Below are 27,936 nucleotides of genomic sequence, written 5' to 3'. Positions count from 1 at the left end.
TCCTGGATAACAATCGTTGACAGTAAAGTTTTATAAATGAGGCCCCTGACCTGTATATAATTTCCTTTTCTCTCCAGTGAAATAATGACAGATAAAAATCCAGGTGATGCCCTGGTCAGGCTCCCTGGTGAAGACAAAGAGACCAGCACCAAGGTAAGCACAGACCGCAGTTCTAGTAACTCAATGAATAAAAAGATGCATATATGGTCAGACGGTTCAGCTGTTGTTCAAAACAAACGTCAGAATGAGGAAGAAATGTGACCTTAGTCTCCTCGCTCTGCACATTTTTTATGTCTCTTATTGGAGACTTGCATTCATAAAATCAGTGTGAATGGTTCATTCGCGAATAGAACTGATTTGGTTCTCAAATTCAATCCAACGTCCTGAATCAATCGTGTCACTGTTGTTGCTCATTTTCATTTTTCCTTCTGGTGCTGCTGATGTATAAAACTTATTCACTCATAGTAAAAAAAAAAAAAACTTCTATTTTCATTGTTGTTACTATGTAACCTTGCCCACTTAATGAGCATATATTGTAAAATGAACCAGCAGTCAAGATGAGTTTGATACTAAAGCAGTTTTTATTTAGAAAATCTAAATACATTTCAGTACTATGGACACATAAAAACACCTAATAAACAAAAGAACAAAATAATAATTAATAAATAAGAGAATTCATTAACTATGTGAAAACCTTCACAATAAACCACTGCATTGGCCAGAAAAAGTGAAAAAAAAAAAACAGTTTACACATTTTTTACAGTTTTTTTTTACAGTTTACACATTTTTCCTGTCTTATGATGCATCATATTAATACAATTAACACATTAATTACAGTACTTTATATAATTTATTACATTATTGCCAATATACACTAATTCAAATATTTATATAATATATTATTACATACCATAATAAACAGGGGTGCACATACTGTAACTGGTTTTGGCCTGAGTCAAGTCAAGTCAAGTCAAGTCATCTTCATTTATATAGCGCTTCTAACAATGTAGATTGCTTCAAAGCAGCTTTACAGAGATAAGCGTATAATTTAAGGTAACAGAGATTGTTTCGGCTTTATAGCAGAGTTAAGTTATTTCCATCTAAAGTTAGTTTTGATTGATTTGCTTCCGTCGCAACGATCATTTGTTATTAAATTAGGGGCCGCTAAGACAACACCATTCCCTCTACACAGACTTTAAACGCGAACCTGTGATAAACGCTGCTGGCGTTCACATGCGCATTTAGAATGGGTTCTATAGTTATGTGCGTTTGAATATACGCAGGTTTGGAATTCCCTACAAGCCAAGCCTAAACAAAGTACTGGTGTTTCCTTATAAATTTTGAAAAATAATTTTATTTTAAAATAGTCTCAAAGGAGTCTCAAAGGAGCACCTGGAGATGCTTGGTACTCACACTGTACACGACACACTTCTCCTATAAGCTGTCGTCATCACTTTCCTCCTGACTGTTCTCTTCACTATCTTCCTTTCTCTCGAACATGGTAGATGATGATGTAGGCCTGCTTCTTTCTCCCTGGTTAAGCCTGCTATTTGCTGTTTGCATCCACAAGTCAACAGCTGGTCAGAAGTCTCTGTCAGAAGTGAATGTGCATCAGAGGATCTGACAGGCAGGATCTGTACTTGTTTTTGATTATATTGAGACATGAAAATCCCCTCTCGCATGCAGCAGTACTCAGTGACAGTGTGAGTGACAACACAAGGACTTTCTGAATGTTGGTGTAGATATCTGGATTGCTTCATGAAGTCAATCGAGGAAAGAGCCCGACGTTTTCCTGCTTGCTTCAAACGCATCCATTCTCTTACTGTGGAGTCTCTGACAACACTCAAGCAGGCTTCATATTTCTGCATTATGTTATCAAGTGTTGTGTTGCCAGAACTGTGCAAGTCTTGCATTTACTGTGGCCAAGTTGAAGGATCAAAAACTAAAAAGGTATCACATGACTTGAGATTCATAACTGCTTTCGAACTCCTAAATAAGACCTCTCGAAACATCAGTCTTATCCTTGTCTCTGTTCTGCACTTGCCTTCATTGTCAAGCAGAAGCTGTCCAATAGCATCCATGAGCTCATCTTTGCATTCACCAATAATCAAATTATTTTGCTTGAACCTGAGGGAGGTGAATTGCAAAATGTTTCCAGTGTCAAGCATGTTGGCCAAGAAACACTGGAAACGCTCTGCACAGATGTGTTCTCTTACGAGAGGTTCTCTCGTATTGCGTAAGCTAGCTTACGCTGCGGGAAAGTCTCCTTTCACGAGATACTGAAGCCAAAAATTATCCTAATTTTTTAAACTTTGTCAACGCAGTGCGGCAGCCTGCAGACCTAGGGCAAGCGAGTCGCGTGCCCATTGGCTGCTCTGCGGCAACTGCAGCAGCCTATGGCTGAGCCTTGCGCGTGACGTCACGTCCAATGAGCGCGCTTGGCGCGCTTAGTGCGTCACAGCCCGTCATTAGGGGTGTGGCTTAGAGTATATAAGCAAGGAACAGAGGCTGCTTCGCTGATTTCTGTCTCTTCAGCGAAGCTCTTCGCATCGCTGATCTCCGAGGAAGCCGCCGTTGAATCCAGCGACCAGCACGCCGAGGATCTCAGCCTGAGGACGCCGGCCGCTCGCCGCCTTCAGCCTTCCCTGCCTGCTGCGCCATCCGGCCTTATATCCTTTTCTGCTCTGTTTTGTGTGTGTGTGTGTGTCCGCCGCGACACACTTGCATCTAAAAGAGCGCGAGGCGTTGTTTCAAATGCCTCGCACATCCTGTGGCTCGTGCAGAGCCTCGCTCAGCGACGGAGACCGCCACGTGCTGTGCGCTCTCTGCCTGGGTTTTGACCACGCTGTTCGCGCTCTCTCCGAGGGCGGCTGCGAACAGTGTGAAGATTTACCGATGTCGACCCTACGGGCTCGACTCGCTAAATTCGAAGACACTCCATCTTCTCCGGCCGCTTCTTCCGGGCCACGAAAGAAAAAACGTCGCTCTCAAAGGCCGCCGGAACTGGACGCTACAGCTGAGCGCTCGCCGGAACCTCTCCCGCGAGCCTCGCTCTCTCCTTCCCCCCCACCCTTCTCCGACGCGCAGCGGCCGGCCACTGCCCGCACTGCCGTCGCCCTGGGGGACGATGCAGATGATGCCGCTGACAGCTGCTCTCTGCTCGCGTCTGACAGCGAGGAGTGGTCGGGCTCTCACCGCTCCGCCCCCTCTACTATGGAGTCTTCTCGAACCCGCGCTAGTGTTGACGCAGAGCTTCTCCGCCTCCTCACTTTAGCGGTCGAGAGAATGGGACTGGATTGGTCTCCACCTAAGGAGCCGGAGCCCAATCGCCTTGACGGGTTTTTTCTGCCTAGCCGCCGCCCTGCGCCTGCCTCTAGGTCAGCACCCTTCCTGCCTGAGCTCCACGCTGAGCTCTCTAAGTCCTGGAACGCTCCGTTCTCCACCAGACTCCGCTCGCCAGTCTCCTCGGCTCTCTCTCAGGTGGACGGAGCCGCCGAGAACGGCTATAACGGCATCCCCGCCGTTGAGGATGCTGTGGCAACGCACCTTTGCCCGCCGTCTGCTAGATGGCGCTCAAAGTCTGCCCTGCCGTCTAAAGCCTGCAGGACCACCTCAGCTCTCGCCGGCCGCGCTTTCGCCGCCTCCGGCCAGGCTGCTTCCGCCCTGCACTCAATGGCTATTCTTCAGATCCTTCAAGCCGACCTCCTCCGTGAACTGGACGAGAAGGGCTCGGATCAGTCTGCCTTTACCGATCTCCGCAGCGCTACGGATCTCGCGCTGCGCGCTACCAAGACCGCTGCTCAAGCCATCGGCAGATCCATGGCCGCGCTCACCGTCATCGACAGACATCTATGGTTGACGCTCGCGGACATGAGTGAGTCAGAGCGCGCTGTGTTTCTGAACGCACCACTCTCGCCCACCGGCCTCTTTGGCCCTGCGGTCAGCGGAATTGTGGATCGGTTCTCTGAGGTACAGAAGGCGTCGCAGGCGATGGACCTCTTCCTGCCCCGCCGTTCGAGCTCAGCCACAGGCCGCCCTCAAACTCAGCCTCCTGTGCGCAGCTCTAACCAGCGCTCTTCCAGGCCCCCCAACGCTTCGCAGCGGCGCCAGGGCAATCGCCCCAGGTCGCGCTCGACCAGCCGTCACAGACCGCCGCCCCCACGGGGCCCGCGGTCCAAGATCGCGTTGAAGCCCGAGCCCGCGAAGTCCTCCTAGCATCCGCAAGGAGGAAAAGATGGTTGAGTCCCGCTACGGCCGGACCGCCATCAAAACGCACAGCTCTGTCAGTCCCCTATCTCACAAGTATTGTGTTTCCTTCAAGAGCTACTGGACGCGGGCAGGTCCCCCTCCACGCTCAAAGTCTATGTCGCGGCCATTTCAGCGCTCTCTGTGTCAGAGCCGGGCCGCGCATTAGGAAGGAACGAGTTGGTCATCCGCTTCCTTAGAGGAGCGAGGAGGATGAACCCCCCGCGACCCCCTTCGGTTCCTATGTGGGATCTTTCACTGGTCTTAGACGCACTGAAAGCACATCCCTTTGAACCCTTAGAAACTGTGGATATGAAATACCTCACGCTCAAAACCGTTTTTCTGATAGCACTGTCTTCAGTAAAACGTGTGGGAGACCTTCACGCGTTATCCACTAACGCTGCGTGCCTCGAGTTCGGACCTAATGACTCTAAAGTTATTCTCAGACCGAGGCATGGGTACGTCCCAAAAATTTTGGGCACTCCCTTCAGAGCGCAGGTCATTTCCCTTTCAGCCCTGCCGATTACTGGCTGCGAGGCAGATAGTCACCTCCTCTGCCCAGTTAGGGCGCTGAGAAGCTATATTTCGCGCTCCGCCGCCTTCAGGCGTTCAGAGCAGCTTTTTGTTTCGTTTGGTGGGCGCACCAAGGGTCTCGCCGCCTCGAAGCACACTCTGTCCAGATGGATAGTCGATGCTATCGCAGCTGCTTACGCATCTAAAAACCTGCAGTGCCCCTTGGGCATTCGGGCACACTCCACCAGAGGCATGGCCTCATCGTGGGCGTGGTCCAGTGGGATTCCCATTCATGACATTTGTGCAGCGGCGGGCTGGGCCTCCCCCTCCACATTTGTTAGGTTTTACAACCTGGATGTTCCCGCTTTGCAGGCCAAAGTGCTATCAGTCTAAGTCTCGCGTAAGCCAGCCCACTGTCTGTGCGCGGGCTACGCTGCTGATTTAGCTCTACTGGTTGAGCTACACTGTATGGAAGTGATAGTTGGACCGGCTGTGCCGCTCCCTGCCCCATATTATGTGCTTGTGTACTGTGGTATCTGGCCGCCCAGCTCCGTTTCGCGTTCCCTGGGCTTCCCACGGGATTCATTCAGGATGCTGGGCGCGCGCACGGCGTTGACAAAGGTGTTCCCGCAGCGTAAGCTAGCTTACGCAATACGAGAGAACCTCTCGTAAGAGAACGTACTCGGTTACTAACGTAACCTCTGTTCTCTCTAGAGAGGGAACGAGTATTGCGTAACCCGCCGTGCTCTCGCCACGAGCTCATTTTCGCTTCATGCGACAGAAACCAGCGAAGCAGCCTCTGTTCCTTGCTTATATACTCTAAGCCACACCCCTAATGACGGGCTGTGACGCACTAAGCGCGCCAAGCGCGCTCATTGGACGTGACGTCACGCGCAAGGCTCAGCCATAGGCTGCTGCAGTTGCCGCAGAGCAGCCAATGGGCACGCGACTCGCTTGCCCTAGGTCTGCAGGCTGCCGCACTGCGTTGACAAAGTTTAAAAAATTAGGATAATTTTTGGCTTCAGTATCTCGTGAAAGGAGACTTTCCCGCAGCGTAAGCTAGCTTACGCAATACTCGTTCCCTCTCTAGAGAGAACAGAGGTTACGTTAGTAACCGAGTACGTTTCAGGTCACTGTCAGCACTTGCAGCCACTTGAATCTGAATCTAGAATCTGAATAAAAGCCTTTATTTTTACCACGCATGCGCATCTGCAAACCAGTTATGTGCACTCCTGATAATAAAGCATAAATAAACTAAATATAAACCATTCATATATATATAGTTCCAAATTTCCATGCATAATATACCCAAATGAAATTAAACAATGAATGCACTTAGCACCATGTCATGTAGGCCGCACCAAACAGCATAAACCATTAAAACAAAATATTTGTATCCGTGATATTTTACCTACAATACGCATTCCATTAAAAATCAACTATATCTATTTTGTGCTTAACAAAACTAATTTAACAACATACCTGTAACAAGGAGAAATCATCAGTGCATCAATGGGGCGACAGCAAAAGTTAAAAAAGTCAAAACAAATAAAAGAACTCACAATTTAGGCGAACTGCTGGATCCATAATGTGGTCAGTTGTTCTGTTACGATTTGGTTGAAGCAGAGGAGGAAGCAGGATCCATGTGCAGTAGTCTTTTATTAAATAAACTCAAATCTTAAAATATGCAAACGCAAACTCAGGACTGAGACTCAAGAACAGAACAATCACCATGGTGCAACAATAAGAACTGACAAAGACTGAACTAAACACAGGCCTTAAATACACAGACAGACAATCTAAACAAGATAACAAGGTAACAAGGGGGCGTGGCTAATGTGAACACCTGGGGAGACTAATCAACATAACTGGGAACTGCTAAACATGGGACAAAACAGGGGAACACAGACACAAATCATGACAAAAATAGTTAAAATAGCATTTAAATAAATAGTTCACTTCAAAATATGTTGTCATTTACTCACCCTCATGTCGTTGCAAACCAGTATGACTTACTTTCTTCTGTGGAACACAAAAGGAGATGCAATGAAAGTCTATGGGGTCCAATGTTGTTTGGACATGTTTCCAACCTTTTTTAAAATATCTTCTTTTTATTAAATTCCACAGAAGAAAGTTAGTCATACAGTATTCAAATGACAAGAGGGAGAGTAAATGATGAACAATGTCCATCCCTTTATGGCCACAGTCCACACTCATCTTCATTGCTGTCAACATTCAACACAATGGGCAGCAGATAAATCTACAGCAGCTGATTGAGTGATTGATTTTTAATAATGTCAAGATAGACCAGAATCTAATGAATGTTTCCAGAAACTTTGTGTATCTACACCACAAAGAATCTGTGCCGTTCTGAGGGCTTGAAGGTTTTGCCTAATGAAGTAGCCACTGAGTGTATAGCCACTTAGATCATGATACAATCATTATAAGTAGATATCAATATTTTTTTTAATCTTTCTGAACAGCCAATAGAAGAGAAGAACAACTCCAAACCTGTTGGCCATGCAGACATGATCAAGACTCATGTACCATCTCACTCATCACACAGTGACATAGGTAGGAAAACACAATTTTTACTGAACCCAAACATTAATGAGAAGAATCATTAAATTTTCAGTTTTGTTCTTGTATTCTATGAATTCAGATTGAATTCTGATTATTTTGAGAAAAGTTCTTTGCTGTTTATTCTAGATCCCAATCTGTCTGTTGTGTTATTTGGAAACTCTTCATCAGTCCAGTTTGGACATGGAAACATTTTACTAGGAGAACAAAAAACTAATATTGAAAATGCTGAAATATCCAAGATTGTTGCTGTACAGCAGAAGATATCAGAACATCATGTCTCTGTGATCAACATGATTGACTTACATGAGGCTGAACTTTACCTGGAATCTGTGGATCATCACATTGGTCAACTAGTGCATGAAAATGAAATCAGCGCCTTCATCTTTGTTGTGCGACTGGGCCAGTTAACAGATGCTGATAAGATGGGTCTGGAATGGCTTCAGAGAGTGTTTGGTGACAGAGTTCTTCAGTTTGTGATGATTCTCTTCACCTATGAGAGAGAAGAAGAGTGTGACTCTATAATTGATGATCTGAAGAAAAACCCTGTTCTGGAGCAGCTGCTGGAGAAATGCGGAGGAAGATATCACACCTGCAACAAGATGATGAACAACCAATCAGAGATGAGAGACCTGATGAAGAAAATTGACCACCTGATTAATGAGAACAATCAGCAGCGCTACACTGGAGAAAGACGAGAAGAGCCACAAAAGAGTGAATGTGAAAGTGGTAAGAAAAACAGATTCTTCATTCTTATTTCTCATGATTAGTCCAAACTGTAATCAAACATTCTGGTCTAAGATTGACTTATTATGATATTATAGACACATGCGGGTAAAAAGGCTTTTATAATATATCAGTGAGAAATGTTATATGGTTAAATACCCTTTTTAGAAACTACTAACTACGATTCTGATGTAAGTGACTAAATCGGTTGGTAAAGCTTGTTGATAGAGACCATGATGATAAATTGATTCAATAAATCTTAATTGCATGAATATCCTCAGTTTAGATTAGAATTAACAAAAGATCATAATTATTATAGGTAAACAAAACCTAGAGTAAGTAACAGATACTTGCCTCTAGTGGTGAAAATGGCAAAACAACAACAACAACAATTTTCAAAAAGCCCTCCAGACTCCAAAGAGCAGTAATCACATTCTTTGAGATTAAGACAAACACCTATTGTACATACAATAACAACAACTTAAATTATTTTATTATTATAATATACTGAAGCAGTTATAAATGAGCAATATTACACAAGCTGTCTGATAGTACTGTAAATAACAAAAACAAAAACAAACAAACAGCTACAACCAACTGGTCAAATTTTAAAATAAAAATCTATCTTAAATATTTATTTATACAGTGAGGAAAATAAGTATTTGAACACCCTGCTATTTTGCAAGTTCTCCCACTTAGAAATCATGGAGGGGTCTGAAATTGTCATCGTATGTGCATGTCCACTGTGAGAGACATAATCTAAAAAAAAAAATCCAGAAATCACAATGTATGATTTTTAACTATTTATTTGTATGATACAACCGCAAATAAGTATTTGAACACCTGAGAAAATCAATGTTAATATTTGGTTCAGTAGCCTTTGTTTGCAATTACAGAGGTCAAACGTTTCCTGTAGTTTTTCACCAGGTTTGCACACACTGCAGGAGGGATTTTGGCCCACTCCTCCACACAGATCTTCTCTAGATCAGTCAGGTTTCTGGGCTGTCGCTGAGAAACACGGAGTTTGAGCTCCCTCCAAAGATTCTCTATTGGGTTTAGGTCTGGAGACTGGCTAGGCCACGCCAGAACCTTGATCTGCTTCTTACAGAGCCACTCCTTGGTTATCCTGGCTGTGTGCTTCGGGTCATTGTCATGTTGGAAGACCCAGCCTCGACCCATCTTCAATGCTCTAACTGAGGGAAGGAGGTTGTTCCCCAAAATCTCGCAATACATGGCCCTGGTCATCCTCTCCTTAATACAGTGCAGTCGCCCTGTCCCATGTGCAGAAAAACACCCCCAAAGCATGATGCTACCACCCCCATGCTTCACAGTAGGGATGGTGTTCTTGGGATGGTACTCATCATTCTTCTTCCTCCAAACACGTTTAGTGGAATTATGACCAAAAAGTTATATTTTGGTCTCATCTGACCACATGACTTTCTCCCATGACTCCTCTGGATCATCCAAATGGTCATTGGCAAACTTAAGACGGGCCTTGACATGTGCTGGTTTAAGCAGGGGAACCTTCCGTGCCATGCATGATTTCAAACCATGACGTCTTAGTGTATTACCGACAGTAACCTTGGAAACGGTGGTCCCAGCTCTTTTCAGGTCATTGACCAGCTCCTCCCGTGTAGTTCTGGGCTGATTTCTCACCTTTCTTAGGATCATTGAGACCCCACGAGGTGAGATCTTGCATGGAGCCCCAGTCCGAGGGAGATTGACAGTCATGTTTAGCTTCTTCCATTTTCTAATGATTGCTCCAACAGTGGACCTTTTTTCACCAAGCTGCTTGGCAATTTCCCCATAGCCCTTTCCAGCCTTGTGGAGGTCCACAGGAAACAGGGGTCACTGGTGTCTTTGCTCTTCTTAGATCCACAACCAGCTCCTTAGTCTTTGTCACGTTGAGCTGCAGATGGTTCTGCTCGCACCATGTGACAAAGTCCCTTATCACAGCTCTGTACTCAGTCTCGTCAATCTTGCTGATACATCCAACCACAAGAGTCATCAGAAAACTTCTGAAGATGGTAGGACTCTGTTACTGGTAGTTGAAGTCTGTGGTGTAGATAGTGAAGAGGAAGGGAGAGAGGACAGTCCCCTGCGGGGCCCCGGTGTTGCTGACCATTCTGTCTGATACACAGTGTTGCAGGCACACATACTGTGGTCTGCCAGTCAGGTAGTCAATAATCCAGGCTGGATGGTGTTGAAAGCAATGGAGAAGTAAAAAAAATTACCCTCACCGTGCTTGCCGGCTTGTCCAGGTGGGGGTAGATGCGGTTGAGCAGGAAGATGATGGCATCCTCAACTCACAGTCGGGGCTGGTAGGCAAACTGGAGTGGGTCCAGGATGTCTGACCATGGGCCGCAGCTGATCCAGGACCAGTCTCTCCAGGGTCTTCATAATGTGGGAGGTCCGTGCCACGGGTCTGTAGTCCTTGGAGTTATTGGGAGCACAGGGACCCTTTGGAGACTCAGTATCAGGTTGAAGACATGATGAAGGACTCCACACAGCTGGGAGGCACAGGCTTTGAGCACTCCAGGACGGACACCATCAGGACCTGCAGCCTTATTAGAGTGGAGTCTCCTCAGCTGTCTTCTCACCTGGTCAGCAGTGATGTACACAGAGATCAGAGGTGGAGGAAGGGGAGAGAAGGAGTCATCAGGCTGGAGAGAGCTATTAACCTGAGGGCTGGAGTATGGGGGAGTAAAGATCTCCCAGAGGAGGGAGGAGGAGGAGGGGGGAGTAGTTGGATTGGAGGTAAGACAGCAGCTGAGTTAGTTGGGGGATGGGCAGGAGACACAAATATGTTAAAGAACAGATTAAGTTCATTGGTTCATCTCCTGTACAAGCTGCCTTCAACTCCTCTGCTGCCAGTCGATCTGAAACCAGTGATGTTCCTCATGCCGCTCCAGACCTCCCTCATGTTGTTCTGCTGGAGTTTATGCTCCAGCTTCCTCCTGTACTTCTCCTTAGCCTCCCTGATCTTCACCTTCAGGTCCCCCTGAATGGCCTTCATCTCCTCCATATTCCCGTCTCTAAAAGCCCTCCTTCTTGGCATTCAGAATGTCCTTGATGTCCCTTGTTACCCACAGTTTGTTGTTTGGGTAACACAGAAATGTATATAGTCTGAGATACACTCAGTAAGCCCATCTATATCCTCTCTATGTGGCTCACAGAGTACACCCCAGTCTGTCACCTTGAAATATCCCTTAAGTGTCTCATAGGCCTCCTCTGACCATCTACTCACTGTCCTTGTGGTCGCAGGCTGCCTTTTCACCAGAGGCACATAGCAGGGATTGATATAAACCAGGCTGTGGTCTGACCTGCCCAGTGGGGGGAGGGAGGAAGAACTGTATGCATCCTTAACGTTAGTATACAGCAGGTCAAGGGTCCTCTCCTTTCTAGAATGACATCTCACATACTGGGTAAAGTTGGTTAGTGTGTTGTTCATAGTGACGTGGTTGAAGTCACCCGAGATCACTATGAGGGCACTCGGGTGTTGAGTCTGAAGTTCAACAATAGCGGAGTGAATAACGTTACACGGCGACGTTGGGTTACCAGAGGGCGGAATGTAAACAGCAACTGCGATGGCATGTGTAATTTCCCATGGCAGATAATATGGCCGGAGTTCCACAGCAAAGCAGTTCAGTTCAAGCCCCCCGCCTTTACGCTTACCGCTCTTGGTCAATCCCTGTCAGCCCGAACAATCTGAAAGCTGTCGATGGAAACGTTGTGGTCAGGGATATCCGAGTATAGCCAAGTCTCCGTGAAGCACATTAAACTACACTCCCGGAACTCTGATTCCCGGCTAACGCTGTTAGCTCGTTCATCTTATTAGCCAGTGGCCTCATGTTGCCCATGATGAGAGAGGGGAGACACGGCTGAAATCTCCTTCTCCTAAGTCTCTGTTGTTTGGCCCCTCTCTCTTCCCTCGCCGTTTCGTTCCTCCTCTGCAACCTCTATGTGTCCTCCTCCAGATCTCAGTGGGGATGTCTGTGGGCCTGTGTGCCCCGGTCGGCTTTAGCGCGATCAGCTGGTCCCGGGTGTAAACAAAGTGGCCATGAAGTTGCTGCGCAACAGTTCCGTGCCTTACCAGAACTCTCTCAAATTGCATGATTAGAGAGAGTCTAGTTTAAATTATGTATATGTAACCCCTCTCACCCCGCTCCGTGCGGGTCTCGAACCCGGTTCTCCGGCATGATAGTCAGGTGCTCTAACAAGGAGGCTAAAGACTGCAGCCTCTAGCGTCTGTCGCTAGAGCGCCTATTAAGATCAGAGGAGTGAGGTTTACTCGCACAGCAACTACTAGCTGGCCTCCGTTACATATAGACCAAAATCACACATGTGAAATATCAACGAAAGTTTAAAAGTTCAAAATAAGGCGATGAATGTCAGGGTAACTGCAACAGGCTGCATGCACGCTAGCGCATGAACACTCAAACTAAGGCCTAAGGCCTAAGGCCTTCACAACACAGCGTAAACGCAGCAGCTCGAGTTCTTACCAGAACCAGGAAGCATGACCATATTAGCCCGGTTCTGTCAAAACTGCATTGGCTCCCTATTAAACATCGCATCAATTTTAAAATATTGCTGATCACTTACAAAGCACTAAATGGTTTAGCTCCGCAGTACTTAACGCATTATAGTCCGTCACGTCTATTGCGATCTCGAAATTCCGGCCAGTTGATAATACCTAGAATATCAAAATCGACTGCTGGCGGTAGATCCTTTTCCTATTTAGCACCAAAACTCTGGAACAGTCTTCCTACCATTGTCCGGGAAGCAGACACACTCTGTCAGTTCAAAGCCAGATTAAAGACACATCTCTTTGCCCTAGCTTTCACATAATACATTATAGACTTCTATAATTTAATGTTAGGCTGCATAGATTAGGTCAGCCGGAACCGGGAACACTTCCCAAAAATCCTGATGTACTCGTTACATCATGAGAAGAATGGCATCTACGCTAATTTTAGTGTCTGTGTTTATCCCGAGGTTTTCCTGCAGCCTGCCGGATCCAGGCCGTATCCAGATCTGACGAAGGACCTTCGCCTGGACCGATGACAACGCAGTGCTGAAGTGCCAACTAGTCTCTCCCTATGGAGGATCCCACTACCACTCTACAGATAAGGCGTTGTCGGGAAAATCCGTTTCGCGTTCCTACCCCAAAGCAACAAAATAAAATAAAATTCTTTATCAAAATTTATAGGGAAAGACAAGTACTTTGTTTAGGCTTGACTTGTAGGGAATTCCAAACCTGCATATATTCAAACGCACATAACTATAGAACCCATTCTAAATGCGCATGTGAACGCCATCAGTGTTTCTCACAGGTTCGCGTTTAAAGTCTGTGTAGAGAGAATGGTGTCGTCTTAGCGGCCCCTAATTTAATAACAAATGATCATTGCGACGGAAGCAAATAAATCAAAACTAACTTTAGATGGAAATAACTTAACTCTGCTGTAAAGCCGAAACAATCTCTGTTACCTTAAATTATACGCTTATCTCTGTAAAGCTGCTTTGAAACAATCTACATTGTTAAAAGCGCTATATAAATGAAGATGACTTAAAGGTGCATTGCGCAACTTTTCATGTTAAAAATACCCGTTTTCTAACCCATACATGCTTAAACAATTGCCTGATGGGCTGAATGAGCCCTTCTCTGATCACTGCGATTGCCTCTATAATCCTGTACAGTAAAATAAATAAGAGGGATTCGGGTCGGAATCTGAGACTGGGCGTGACGTCATGCGCGTTCACGGCACGCTCATATGTCTGGCAGGTTTGTGTATGCGCCGACGCCGCCATTCTCCGTAGAAAATGGATTCTAAGAGACCGGCTTGTAGTTCATTTCAAACACCAACGCAAACTCCACGTCAGATAAAAAAAAGAGAACTTTTGTCTAGTGCAACCAAAAGGTCCAAATTGGAGTCAGACAGGCGTCGGGGTAAGACGAGAGTAAACATAGGGAAGGCTTTCAACAAATGGAGAGATCTCCGGTCTGCTCTAGGGCTCAAACGGGATCCTCAGTTGGCTTTTTTCTTGATAAAAAAGGTAAGATATATCCCATTCTCTAATGTCTGATACGGCCAATAATGACAATAAATGACGATCCATAAAATGTGTAATGCTTTAGCGTAAGCTAGATAAATGTACAATCGGAATAGGTTTTACTAACTTACCATTGTCAGTGATCAGGTTCAGAATGATTGTGATATAAAATGCTGATATATAAGTTAGATACTTAGACACAAATTTTGAGCAAATTACTGCTTAATTACGATGTATTGCTATTGGAATATGCTACTTAGCTGATCAATAAAACAGGCTAAACCCCCGCAAATCTTCGGCGGATTAAGTTAGCCTATTTGGCTTTTATGGTAACGTCATAGTGCCACTTGATTGTTTATTACCTTGAGACATTTGGGTGTACTTTGTTGACCGACTGTGTATGGTATGGTATCATGATTACTATTTTGAGCTTTTACAAAGTAATAACTTATATTGTTCATGAACGTGTTTCCATAATAATAGTCATAAGTGGATACAGTAAACACATAACACAGTTCAACATGGAGATAGATGGGAATAAAAAACGAAGTTTTCTACTACCCCCATTTTTTCCCTCACACATAAGTGTGTTATTTACTCAATTGCCTTTCCTTTCACATATTTTAAATTACTTGCAGATTTAAAACTTTATTACCTCTGAAGACATTATGATTGTAAACAAAAAATTTGTGCGGCTGATGCTCCTTGGGTTATGACCAGCTCGTGCTCGTGCAAGCGTGCGTGTGCGTGTGGTCCGTGAGCGTGCACACCTCTGGTTGCAGTTTCGCTTGCCGCCAGAGGGGGCGTAGTTCTGCGAAAACTCAGACTTTTGCGCAATGCACCTTTAATATCGTAAATATTCAAAATACACAATCCTTTAGATAACCCAATGATTAAACAATGATGTTATCACTGTGACAAACCTAACATTTTAACGCTCATACCTCTGCTGTAATCCAGGAGTGGAATAGAAACACTGTGTGATACAGCTACAGTAACAGTAACAGCCCATGCACTCACATTCTTGGATTGTAGGTTACATCCCTGTGATCAACACAGAATTAACAATGTAAAGAAACATAGCATCCTTGTCCAAACTCTTACGGCATCTAAACAAATGACACGTACATGGCGCTTCAGGATCACAACACCAGAAGGAGTTGGAAAAGATCAAAATGCAGGAAGTTATGCAATCCACCAACCTTTGGTGAGTGTTCACCATAGGGATCAAAAGTTACAGCTGTTTAAATTGAGAAACAATAATGATGAACTCACACAAAAAAATGTCTATTTTTTTTCCACAGGGAACTACAGAAAAGCTTAGAACAGACAGAGCAAAACCAGATCAACATAAAGAAAAAGAAATGCTTACAGGCTTAAAAACACTCTTTGACAGACTTCATCTTGAAGGCAGGTATGATCATAAACTGAGAGCTGAAGATGTTCTTCGGATAACTGCACATTCATTACAGTTCCATGAGTCTTGTGCTGAAGAGGAGTTGATTCAAACTTTCATTCAAAAACTACTGATGTTGAACTACAGAGCAAGATATATTGAAACTATACAGACTAATGAACAGGATGACACACAACAAAAAGACAAAGACTCATCTGAAGATGAGTTTGATATTTTTGATGAAATGTCTATGTCAAACAAAGGAAACAGTCAATCTGAGCGAATTCACCCGATGGATGTTCAGATGGCCATATTTCACTGTGCTGACGGTCTCCTGAAGCAGCTGATTGTCACTAAACTGTCTCAGTGTCAGTACGCTCTGCCTCTGCTTGTTCCTGATCCATTCACACAACAGATTGAGTTTCCTCTCTGGACATTCAGACAAATTAACAAGAGCTGGAAGAAGAGAGACACCAACCTTAAAATCACCAGTCAAACCAAGCCGATCTACAAGGCAGAAACTCCAATGGTGTTTTTCTTCAGGTTTGGCTCTGTGTCTTCATCCAAGTCTCAGCTGATGAACAGTCTGATCAATGAGAGACACAACACGTTCTTCCACAGGAACTGCCCAGGCAGCAGCAGATCCAGAGTCCTGATGGATGGAGTGGTGGAGATTGCCTGGTTCTGCCCCTCTGGGAAAGACACAGACACATTCACTGAATGTGTTGCATTCTGTAATCTACACGGTGATGCAGGAGACCATGAGAAACAGCAGCAGATCCTCTTTGAAATGGCCTCAGTCAATGTTGTTATTCTTCCACAATTGGACAAGAATAACAAACATGCTGCAAAGTTACAAATCTTGTCCAAGATCAGAAATCCAATAATTTTTCTTCTTACTGAGGATGTGTCAACCATCAATAAGATACGGAGAGGAAAATACAAGATTGGTTTGAAAGACAGAAATCAGTCAGATGTATCTAAAGAACTCAGAAGAGCGATAAATGATTGTCTCTCAGAATCATCTTCCACTTTCAGACTTGAAGATGTGTCCAAACACTCAGACATCAGAGTAGATGAGGAAGATGATGAAGACTGCAGGAGAGGAAGAGAAGCAGCACAACAGATGGTGAATTTACTGAAGAAGAAAGATCTGACAGAAATCAAAGAATCATTTCTGCCCTGTCAGGGTAAACTGTGGCATCAGTGGAGTAAGAAGAACAAAGAACTACATCGACCTCAAGGAGAAAATATAGAAATGGACATCAGAAGGAAACAAACAGAGATGAAGGAAATCCGTGAACAGCAGCATAAATCTGGCATCAGTGAGTTTATGAAGCTCTTCATAAGACAAATGTACTCACATGATAAACATAAGATGTTTTTCATTAAATGGCTCGGAATCCTTCTGGGTGAATATACATCAGCTGACCTTTCTCTTCTACATCACAAATATGATGAAAAGTGGTCAACAGTCTTAAAACTGAAAAAGAAACATGAAAAATCTGAACAACTCAAAGCTAAACAAACTGAACTTGAGAGAATATCTGAGGATCTTCAGGCTGCAGCCTTTGGTTTGGAGCACATCATGAGGGAGATCGGTCAGATCTATGAATCATGTTCATCTGTGAAGAAGCAAAAGAAAGGCCTGCAGGTTCACTTCTCTTCTCTCCCGAGTCTTGCAGCAGAGATGATGATCTCTGGATTTCCACTGGAGCTGATGGATGGAGATGCTGGGCATGTTCCTGTGATCTGGATCTCTGCTGTTCTAGATCAACTCACCCAGAAACTGGGAGATCAGACCAGGGTCTTTGTGCTATCAGTTTTAGGGGTTCAGAGCTCTGGGAAATCCACCATGCTGAACGCCATGTTTGGGCTCCAGTTTGCCGTCAGTGCTGGCAGGTGCACCAGAGGAGCTTTCATGCAGCTGGTCAGAGTCTCAGACGAGATGAAGACACAGATGAACTTTGACTATATTCTGGTTGTTGATACTGAGGGTCTTTGTGCTCTAGAACTGGCTGGAAGATCAACAAGAGATCATGATAATGAATTGGCCACATTTGTTGTTGGTCTTGGAAATCTGACATTGATCAACATCTTTGGAGAAAACCCATCTGAGATGCAGGATGTTCTTCAGATTGTTGTTCAGGCCTTCCTGAGGATGAAGAAGGTCAGACTGAATCCCAGCTGTGTGTTTGTGCATCAGAACGTTTCAGACGTCACAGCTGGAGAGAAAAACATGGAGGGAAGGAGACGACTGCAGGAGAAACTGGATGAGATGACAAAACTTGCTGCTAAAGAGGAAGTCTGTGATGAAGAATGTTTCAGTGATGTCATTAGATTTGATGTTCAGTATGATGTGAAGTATTTTGCTCAGTTCTGGGAGGGAAGCCCACCAATGGCACCACCAAACCCAAACTACTGTGACAACATTCAAGAACTAAAGAAGACTATTATGTCTCATGACTCAAACTCACATGGAATGATGCTGATAGACCTAAAATATCGTGTTAAAGATCTCTGGGAGGCTTTACTGAATGAACGATTCATCTTCAGCTTCAGAAATTCTCTGGAGATTTCAGCATACAGGAAACTGGAGACTGAATACAGCAAGTGGTCCTGGAGTCTTCGCAGTGCCATGATGGAAACTGAAAATAAACTACATAACAAAATAGAAAATGAGGCAATTCATGAGGTTGAGGATACAGATCTTCAAAGAGAAATGAAGACGACGAGTGAAGAAGTGAAAAAATCAATGTCAGAATTATTTGAGAAAGACAAAGATAAAGATATATTGATTCAGTGGAAAACGTCATTTGAAAACAAAATCAAAGAGCTTCAGGAAAACATTGTGAGAGAAACAAAGAGGAAATTAAACGAGATTCTTACGCAGCGAGACCTGAAGAAAAAGATAGATGCTCAGAGGACACATCATGAAAACACTCTCTATGAAAAGAGCAAAGATCTTGCCATAAAACTCAAAGATAAAGCAAATGATAAAGAAACGCTGAAGAAAGAGTTTGATTTGTTTTGGGAACAGTGGATGAAAACAATCATCACAGACAATCCTCCAATCAGAGACATTGACATAATGAGAGATGTGAGAAAGATCCTCAGTGACATCTATCAAAGTGCTCCTGTAGATCACCTGGAGGAGAGCAGAGATATTTTCACCTTGCAGAGTTATTCAGATTATGTTCAGTTAAAAAAATCCCGTGTATTTAAAAAAACTTTGGGAAGAGCCTACAAATCAGCTAAAAAGACACTTGGTAACATTTTATCACAACAGGATGAATCCCAAATAAGATCATTAATCACAGATGTTGATCTGCAGACAGACAGAATGATTCAGTCGTTTAACATTTCAAAGATGGGCTACAACATCAGTTACATCCAACAGCTCACACGTTACATCAAGGCAAGAGTAAAAGAACACCAGAAAGGATCAGTGAAATATGTGTTCAAGAATGAATTCTTCATGGATTTGGTTCTTTCCATCGGTAAGAGGCAAGGCAAGGCAAGGCAAGTTTATTTATATAGCACATTTCATACACAGTGGCAATTCAAAGTGCTTTACATAGAAGAAATTAAAATAATAAAAAGAATAAGAATAATTAAAACAGTTTATACAGAAAATACAGTACAGTTCAAACAGTCGGACGAACATTGGCACAGTGCTCATTCATTAAATGCATAGCTAAACAGATGTGTTTTGAGTCTGGATTTGAATGTGACTACAGTAGGAGCACATCTGATCTCCTCTGGAAGCTGGTTCCAGCTGCGGCTGGCATAATAGCTAAAAGCGGACTCGCCATGCTTAGAGTGAACCCTTGGTATTTCTAGCTGATATGATCCTAATGATCTGAGTGATCTGTTGGGTTTATATTCAGTGAGCATATCTGCAATGTATTGAGGTCCTAGGCCATTGAATGATTTATATACCAATAATAATACTTTTAAATCAATCCTAAATCTAACTGGGAGCCAGTGTAAAGACCTGAGGACTGGTGTGATGTGTTCATATTTTCTGGTTCTGCTCAGAATCCTGGCGGCAGTGTTCTGTATGAGCTGCAACTGTCTTATGGTCTTTTTGGGAAGGCCAGTGAGGAGTCCATTACAATAATCCACCCTGCTGGTGATGAAAGCATGAACAAGTTTCTCTAAGTCTTGTCTGGAAACAAAGCATCTAATTCTTGCAATATTTTTTAGATGATAGTATGCTGATTTTGTTATCGCTTTGATATGACTACTGAAACTAAGGTCTGACTCTAGTGTCACACCAAGATTCCTGACTTGATTTTTAGTTGTTTGACCCCTAGAGTGAAGGTATGCGTTCACCTTGAGAACTTCATCTTTGTTTCCAAACGCAATGACTTCAGTTTTGTCTTTGTTTAATTGAAGAAAGTTTTGACACATCCAACTGTTGACTTCATCAATGCACTGGTACAGGGAGTCAATGGGGCTGTAGTCGTTAGGCGATAGGGCTAAGTAAATCTGTGTGTCGTCTGCATAGCTGTGGTAAGCAATTTGGTTCTTTCTCATTATTTGGCTCATTGGAAGCATGTACAGGTTGAAGAGGAGTGGTGCAAGAATTGAGCCTTGAGGGACTCCGCATGTCATGGATGTCCACTCAGACTTATGGTCTCCTATACTCACATAATAACCTCTCCCATCTAAGTATGACCTGAACCATTTTAGGACTATCCCAGAAAGCCCCACCCAGTTTTCCAGCCTGTCCAGAAGTATGTTATGATCAACAGTGTCAAATGCAGCACTGAGGTCGAGTAGTACCAGCACCGATAATTTGCCTGAATCAGTATTTAAGCGAATATCATTTATTATCTTTATGAGCGCTGTCTCTGTGCTGTGGTGCGGTCGGAAACCAGATTGAAAATTGTCAAAGTATCCATTTGAGCATAAGAATTTGTTCAGCTGATTGAAAACAACTTTTTCAATGATCTTGCCTATGAAAGGAAGATTTGAGATCGGTCTATAGTTGCTTAATATGGTCTTATCCAGATTGCTCTTTTTCAGGAGGGGCTTGACAACTGCAGTTTTCAGGGAGTTTGGAAAACTCCCAGAGAGAAGTGAAGCATTTACCACTTCTAGAAGATCTGCTTCTAAACTGTTTAACACAGTAAGAGAGCAAATGAGATGATCACTGATCAACAGATAAAGTTCAGAGAAGCGAATGATCCTCAAATATATATTGAAAAGAAGAGAGAAGAGTACTATAGTATTTTCCAGAAATACTGTCATGAATCAAGATCAGCTGCCATTTTTGGTGAGATCATCTGTCAGAAAATTAAAGAGCCCATTGAGCAGAGCATCTACAAGAAGACTGCTAGAGATCTGGCAGATGAAATGAGATCAAATTGTCCGTCACTGAAAGGAAACAGATCAAATATGGAAAAACACATCCTAAAGAAACTGGCTGAAAAAGAAAATTATCACAAATACATGAACTACATTCATAAACCCAGAGATCACTTCAAGAGATTCATCAGACATGAAGTCAGACGGTACATCACTGATAATTTCAGTGTCAGTGTTTTACCCAAGATGGAGGAGAACATTAAACTCCTGCAGCAGAAGATCATGGAAGCTGCACATGAATCTACTGAACATGTTGAAGAGAACAGAGGAGATGTTGGTCTGTGGTTGAAGAGTTTCACACAGAAGCTCTCAGATGAGCTGATCTTCTCTGAAAAAGACCTCAGTGGAGTCAAACATGATGATGTTGATGATTTCAGCCTCCTAGAAGATGTGATAAAAAAAGAACTTACTGCTATAATATCTGACATCAGTAAAGATTTTAACTCAAATGCATTTGATGAAAAACTGGACCTCAAGTTCAGGCCAGAAGAGCTTCTGATTTATCACTTACGTCAGTGTTGTTGGGTTCAGTGTCCGTTCTGTAAAGCCATCTGCACCAACACCATAGAAGACCATGATGAAGATCACAGTGTTCCTTTCCACAGAGTGAATGGAATTAATGGATGGTTTTACACAACATCACAGAAACTTTGTGCTAATATTTGCACAAATTTAGTGACAAGTGATCAACGCTTTCGTGCATTTGATGAGTGGTTTCCATACAAATATTACAGAAGAGCAGGAGGAGATTATGCAGACTGGAGCATCAACCCTGATCTCTCTGAACTGAACTACTGGAAGTGGTTTGTGTGCAGATTCCAGAAAGATCTGGAAAAACGCTACAGAAAAACATTTAAGTGTGAGATTCCAGACGAATGGAAAAAGCTCACAAAAGAGGATGCTATTGAGAGCTTGGAAAAATATATGAAATAATAGAGCAAAATAGCACATTTTAAGACACTTATTTACAAAACACAATATAAACATGCAGTTCCAAGGAAAAATATGAATATATGAAGCACAAGTTGAACTTTACTAAACAAACTTTAACACTCAACATTAACATCTTTTGTGAAGTAATGTGAAGAGTCTGAGCTGTAGTAGATTTCACTTGTACATGTTTAATCGCACTGGAATTAAAAGATATTTCTAAAATTATAATTAACATTTTAATGATTTAACTATAAAACATTTTAATATTGACTGCACCATATCTAATAATCTTTTAATAATTTCCTGCTAAACGTGATTGATCTGAAGTGTTTGCATATTACAATTGAATGGAATGTTTGAAGGACATGGCCTGTTGTTGATTGTTGCTTGATTGTATGATTATCAATTGCATTTACATTTTCTTAATAAAGGCTTCTCAAACATTCAGCCAGAATCCAAAGTTATTTTCCACTCAATAACAATAAATTTGAATTTATTCATTGAAAAAAATAATTTCAATTAACATAGTCATGGGTCTGGAAGAGAGAAAGAACCCAGATGCAGAATGAGCAGTGATGACGTTTTATTGGCAAGACAGTTGGCAGGGCTCAACAAGGAGAGTGATGTGTGAAACAGTTCATACAGTAAGGCAGGGCAGACGAAACAGGCTTGATGATGGTAGGGAAGACCAGGCAGGAACACAAGGAACCATAAGTCAAACTGGAATGCCATATTGTCAGAATCTTTCTATGAGGAGTGGGTAGCATGACTCGCTGTATAGCATAGTATGGCCACTATTATGGCCAACATGAATCTCAAAAACGGGTGTGAGGGGGGCTATCTGGATATGAAATTAAGCATTCCCTGAAACCAATTCCCTGGACAAATTTGCACTAGGATTTGTTTCAATGTTAACATTCTAAATGGCGGTCTCAGGAGGTGGCAAATGACTCAACTGTCTCTCATTGGATGAGTGTCTCATAAAACTCATCCATATCGCAGAAGAGTTTGGCCAGGTAAACTTGGAGAACCAGCATTGTATGCAATTGTAACCTGTTGTATCACTCTATTGTATGGTTCTAAATAAACTGATCAGGTTGAATGGGCACAGTATTGTTAACGTCTAAGTTCGGAAAGGAGGATTGAGACAGCAATTTCAACACAACTTGAGAAATTAAAGAAAATGTACTGTATTGGTACCAGTTGTGAACATACAGTTAATAAAACAAAATTACAAAAAAATACAATCAGGCCTGTTGAGTATAACAAATTAAATGGTTCCCCAAACACAGTTCAGAAAGTATTTTCCTTGTGTTGTTATTTGTCTTTTTTTCCCTTTAAAGTCTGATCCTTCCAGGAAAGAAATATTGAAGTAGAAAAAAATAGAAGCAGAAGTGGTCACGTGACAGGAAAAGAAGAAAAAAAAAAAGAATTTACTACCCGGGTAGTTTTACACTCAGTTTCACTCAAAGTATGCAAAGTGTATGGTGTGTTGTATTCTCTTATCTGTTTGATGACAGATTAAGGATACCGAGCTCGCTCCAAAGAAAGATGCGTTGTGACATCAGCTAGGCACTGTTGGCTCGCCGTTCGCTTGTCCACGGTCAACTCAAGAAGTACACATCAACCGGAAACAAGAAGGAAGAAAAAAAAAACAACCTGCATAATGCAGAGAACTAGTCACTCATTCACATTATCTGAATTGACAACAGATATAAATCCCTTGAAATTTCAGATCTTTTGCTTTTCTTTGTTCAATTGTATATTAACTCATTAACTTGGTTTACAAAGAAAATCCTGGGAGAATATACCCACTTAAATCAACATTAAATTGTTATATGACTCAATTAATTGTTATATGACTCAAAACTAAATGAAACTACTAAATGTCATATAATACATATTCATCAAATCACTTACTCTGATTATTTTACAACAATATATCCCCAGAGTTAATTAACATCAAACTATCGTCAAATGGCTGTTTACACAAACCAATGCACATTAATTAGTATGTGACGCAGTTGATTTTAACATCACATTAGATTCAACTCCGAATGAATGAAAAAGCTTTATTTCGAACATGTTAAAAAAAAAAAACTACAAAAAAACACACAAAACTACAAAAAAAAAAAAAAAAAAAATCAATAATAATGATACTTTTTTTTTTCTTTTTCTTTTTTTTCTTTGAACTAAAAAACAAAACAAGAAAAAAATAACTATTTTAACTTATACATGTCCGAAAAGGAGTAGGAAGAAGCATAAGCTTATTCAATCCTACCCCTTCTCCATTACTTTTTAATAATTAACCGGTTGGCCGAACATCTTGATCTATTTTGTCTCCACACACAAAAAACAAAACAAAAAAAACAACATACATATTTACCTATGTTTATATACATCATAAATAATGAATTGCATAAAAAAAAAAAATAATAATAATAATTTAAAAAATTAAAAAAATGCAAATATATAAATAAACTGTCACCTAATCAATGACCTTCTTCCTCTCTGTACCTCGCAAATACCATATTTTTACAGCGCTTTTTAAACTGAGTCATACTTGGACATTGTTTAAGTACTGAACTTAATCTGTTCCACAACTTCACTCCACATATCGAAACACAAAAACGTTTTAATGTTGTACGGACATATAATTGTTTAAAGTTGCACTCACCCCTAATATTATATCTCCCTTCTCTATTAAAAAAACAGCTGTTGAATATTGCCAGGGAGTAGGTTATTTTTTGCTTTATACATTAATTGTGCTGTTTGAATATAAACCAGATCAGTAAATTTCAATGTCTTTGATTTTAAAAATAATACATTTGTATGATCTCTATAACAGGCACCATGAATCATCCTTATGGCTCTTTTTTGCAACATAAATACAGATAATAGTCTGCATCTGTAAGTATTACCCGTAAGATATTGTTTAACTTATTTTTATATTTTTTATATTTATTTTCAGCCTCTCTCATTCTTTGTTTTATAAATTCTCTATATAATGTATTTTTCTTTTTACAAGCATTTTGTAATCCTTTAGTAATCCATGGTTTATCTGTATATTTTCGTTTTCTACAGTATTGTATAATTGGACAGTTTTTATCATACAACGTTGTGAATAGTCTTAAAAATGTATTGCAGTCTCAACATCAATTTCATTGTAAACAATTTCCCAATTTTGTGCTAGTAAGTCATTCTTTAAAGTGGCAGATGATCACTAATGTCGTTAATTAATAATCCACCCACAGTATTGTTTTCAATATCATTGGTAAATATGTTATCAATTAAGGTGGCACAATGGGGTGTAATTCTGCTGGGTCTGGTTACGTTTTTTAAATTTACGTTTAACATAGGGATTGATATCAGGATATGAGGAGACTTTCAACCAGTATGACAACAAATGTTTCTGTAGAGATTCACCTATTGCACCTTTAACTTATGGGCCGTTTACACGACACCATTTGCTACTGAAAACAGAAAACTTTTAATGCGGTCTGGCCGTTCATTTACACGATAACAGCGTCTGAGAATGCAAACTTGGAACAGGTTTCAAAGTGCAAGTTTTTGAATACGAGTTTTGAAAACAATACCTTTGTCGTGTAAACTTCAAAATATGAATATTGATTGAAAATCATATTAAATATGAAAATCAAGATTAAATGTGAAAGATCATATGCTGCAGCCTCATTAGAAAACTGGGTAACACTTTAGAATACTGTATCTTACTTACTGCATAAGTAATTATTGAAGAACTAATAGGTAATTCTTTATGAACTACTTGCTCAAAATAATTAAAATTATTGAGTAGCATAAAGTTAATTTTCTGAAACAGTTCTACTAACCTAAATATTTTGAGTTTGTGACTTTTTTATAGTTTTGAGTGAATTAAACTGATTATTTTTAATTAACTTAAACAATTTGCTTATTAAGTAAGTTCCACTTAGGTGTATAATTTAACTGTACTTATTTCTTGTTGTTTCAACATTGTGTGTAGTGCTTGCATGTGTGTGTGTTTGTGTATGTAACCAATTGTTTGACATTTTTAATTAAATTATATGTATTTAAATAAGTTAATATTTAAAAAAAAAATACTTAATTTTACTAATAATGGTTGGGTCTTCATAAATTCAGCTGTAAAAGATTTTAGCAAGAAAAATATTCAATTCACTCTAAGCACTAATTGTACATACATTTACTATGGAAGCAGATTAGTCTCAAATATAATTCACGCAAAAAACATGATTCACAAATGCTTAGACAATTTCACATGCATGAAACCTAATTCACGTGCACACAAAAAAAATCCACGTGCGTGAAAAAAAAATATATTCACAAAAAGCAATTCACATGCGCAAAATAAAATTATATACTCATAAAATACATTTCACAAATGCAAAACACAATTTGTAGATATACAACTGTGCACAAAAACCTTTGAATGTTTAAAATGTACGAGTGTATTCTTGCATTTGAATGTGCAAATCGTCATTCACGTACGAATCGCCTTAGATATGTGTGTGTGTGTTTTTGAGACTTTGCTGGCAGCATAACACTCGTAACACAGAGCAGTCGTACTCTTTAGCCAATCAGTTCTCTTACGAGAGGTTCTCTCGTATTGCGTAAGCTAGCTTACGCTGCGGGAAAGTCTCCTTTCACGAGATACTGAAGCCAAAAATTATCCTAATTTTTTAAACTTTGTCAACGCAGTGCGGCAGCCTGCAGACCTAGGGCAAGCGAGTCGCGTGCCCATTGGCTGCTCTGCGGCAACTGCAGCAGCCTATGGCTGAGCCTTGCGCGTGACGTCACGTCCAATGAGCGCGCTTGGCGCGCTTAGTGCGTCACAGCCCGTCATTAGGGGTGTGGCTTAGAGTATATAAGCAAGGAACAGAGGCTGCTTCGCTGATTTCTGTCTCTTCAGCGAAGCTCTTCGCATCGCTGATCTCCGAGGAAGCCGCCGTTGAATCCAGCGACCAGCACGCCGAGGATCTCAGCCTGAGGACGCCGGCCGCTCGCCGCCTTCAGCCTTCCCTGCCTGCTGCGCCATCCGGCCTTATATCCTTTTCTGCTCTGTTTTGTGTGTGTGTGTGTGTCCGCCGCGACACACTTGCATCTAAAAGAGCGCGAGGCGTTGTTTCAAATGCCTCGCACATCCTGTGGCTCGTGCAGAGCCTCGCTCAGCGACGGAGACCGCCACGTGCTGTGCGCTCTCTGCCTGGGTTTTGACCACGCTGTTCGCGCTCTCTCCGAGGGCGGCTGCGAACAGTGTGAAGATTTACCGATGTCGACCCTACGGGCTCGACTCGCTAAATTCGAAGACACTCCATCTTCTCCGGCCGCTTCTTCCGGGCCACGAAAGAAAAAACGTCGCTCTCAAAGGCCGCCGGAACTGGACGCTACAGCTGAGCGCTCGCCGGAACCTCTCCCGCGAGCCTCGCTCTCTCCTTCCCCCCCACCCTTCTCCGACGCGCAGCGGCCGGCCACTGCCCGCACTGCCGTCGCCCTGGGGGACGATGCAGATGATGCCGCTGACAGCTGCTCTCTGCTCGCGTCTGACAGCGAGGAGTGGTCGGGCTCTCACCGCTCCGCCCCCTCTACTATGGAGTCTTCTCGAACCCGCGCTAGTGTTGACGCAGAGCTTCTCCGCCTCCTCACTTTAGCGGTCGAGAGAATGGGACTGGATTGGTCTCCACCTAAGGAGCCGGAGCCCAATCGCCTTGACGGGTTTTTTCTGCCTAGCCGCCGCCCTGCGCCTGCCTCTAGGTCAGCACCCTTCCTGCCTGAGCTCCACGCTGAGCTCTCTAAGTCCTGGAACGCTCCGTTCTCCACCAGACTCCGCTCGCCAGTCTCCTCGGCTCTCTCTCAGGTGGACGGAGCCGCCGAGAACGGCTATAACGGCATCCCCGCCGTTGAGGATGCTGTGGCAACGCACCTTTGCCCGCCGTCTGCTAGATGGCGCTCAAAGTCTGCCCTGCCGTCTAAAGCCTGCAGGACCACCTCAGCTCTCGCCGGCCGCGCTTTCGCCGCCTCCGGCCAGGCTGCTTCCGCCCTGCACTCAATGGCTATTCTTCAGATCCTTCAAGCCGACCTCCTCCGTGAACTGGACGAGAAGG

At 42.6% G+C, this 27,936-nt stretch overlaps 1 protein-coding gene and 1 pseudogene across 2 annotated transcripts in view; both read left to right on the top strand.

Annotated features, from left to right (window-relative positions):
- LOC311290324 (interferon-induced very large GTPase 1-like) lies at positions 1-21,937 on the top strand (annotated as a pseudogene). The gene is made up of 5 exons: positions 1-153; positions 7,242-7,332; positions 7,468-8,067; positions 15,370-19,011; positions 20,650-21,937. The product of its transcript is annotated as an interferon-induced very large GTPase 1-like (transcript).
- The window catches only part of LOC311287301 (GTPase IMAP family member 8-like), a 446,844-nt gene that overhangs the window by 107,213 nt on the left and 311,695 nt on the right, over positions 1-27,936 (top strand). The gene's annotated exons all lie outside the window — the stretch shown is intronic.

This window comes from Rutilus rutilus (genome assembly GCF_951802725.1).
Source record: "Rutilus rutilus genome assembly, chromosome: 1".
Classification (NCBI taxonomy): domain Eukaryota; kingdom Metazoa; phylum Chordata; class Actinopteri; order Cypriniformes; family Leuciscidae; genus Rutilus; species Rutilus rutilus.
Note: the sequence above shows the minus strand (reverse complement) of the source record. Positions and strands in the feature narration are given on the sequence as shown.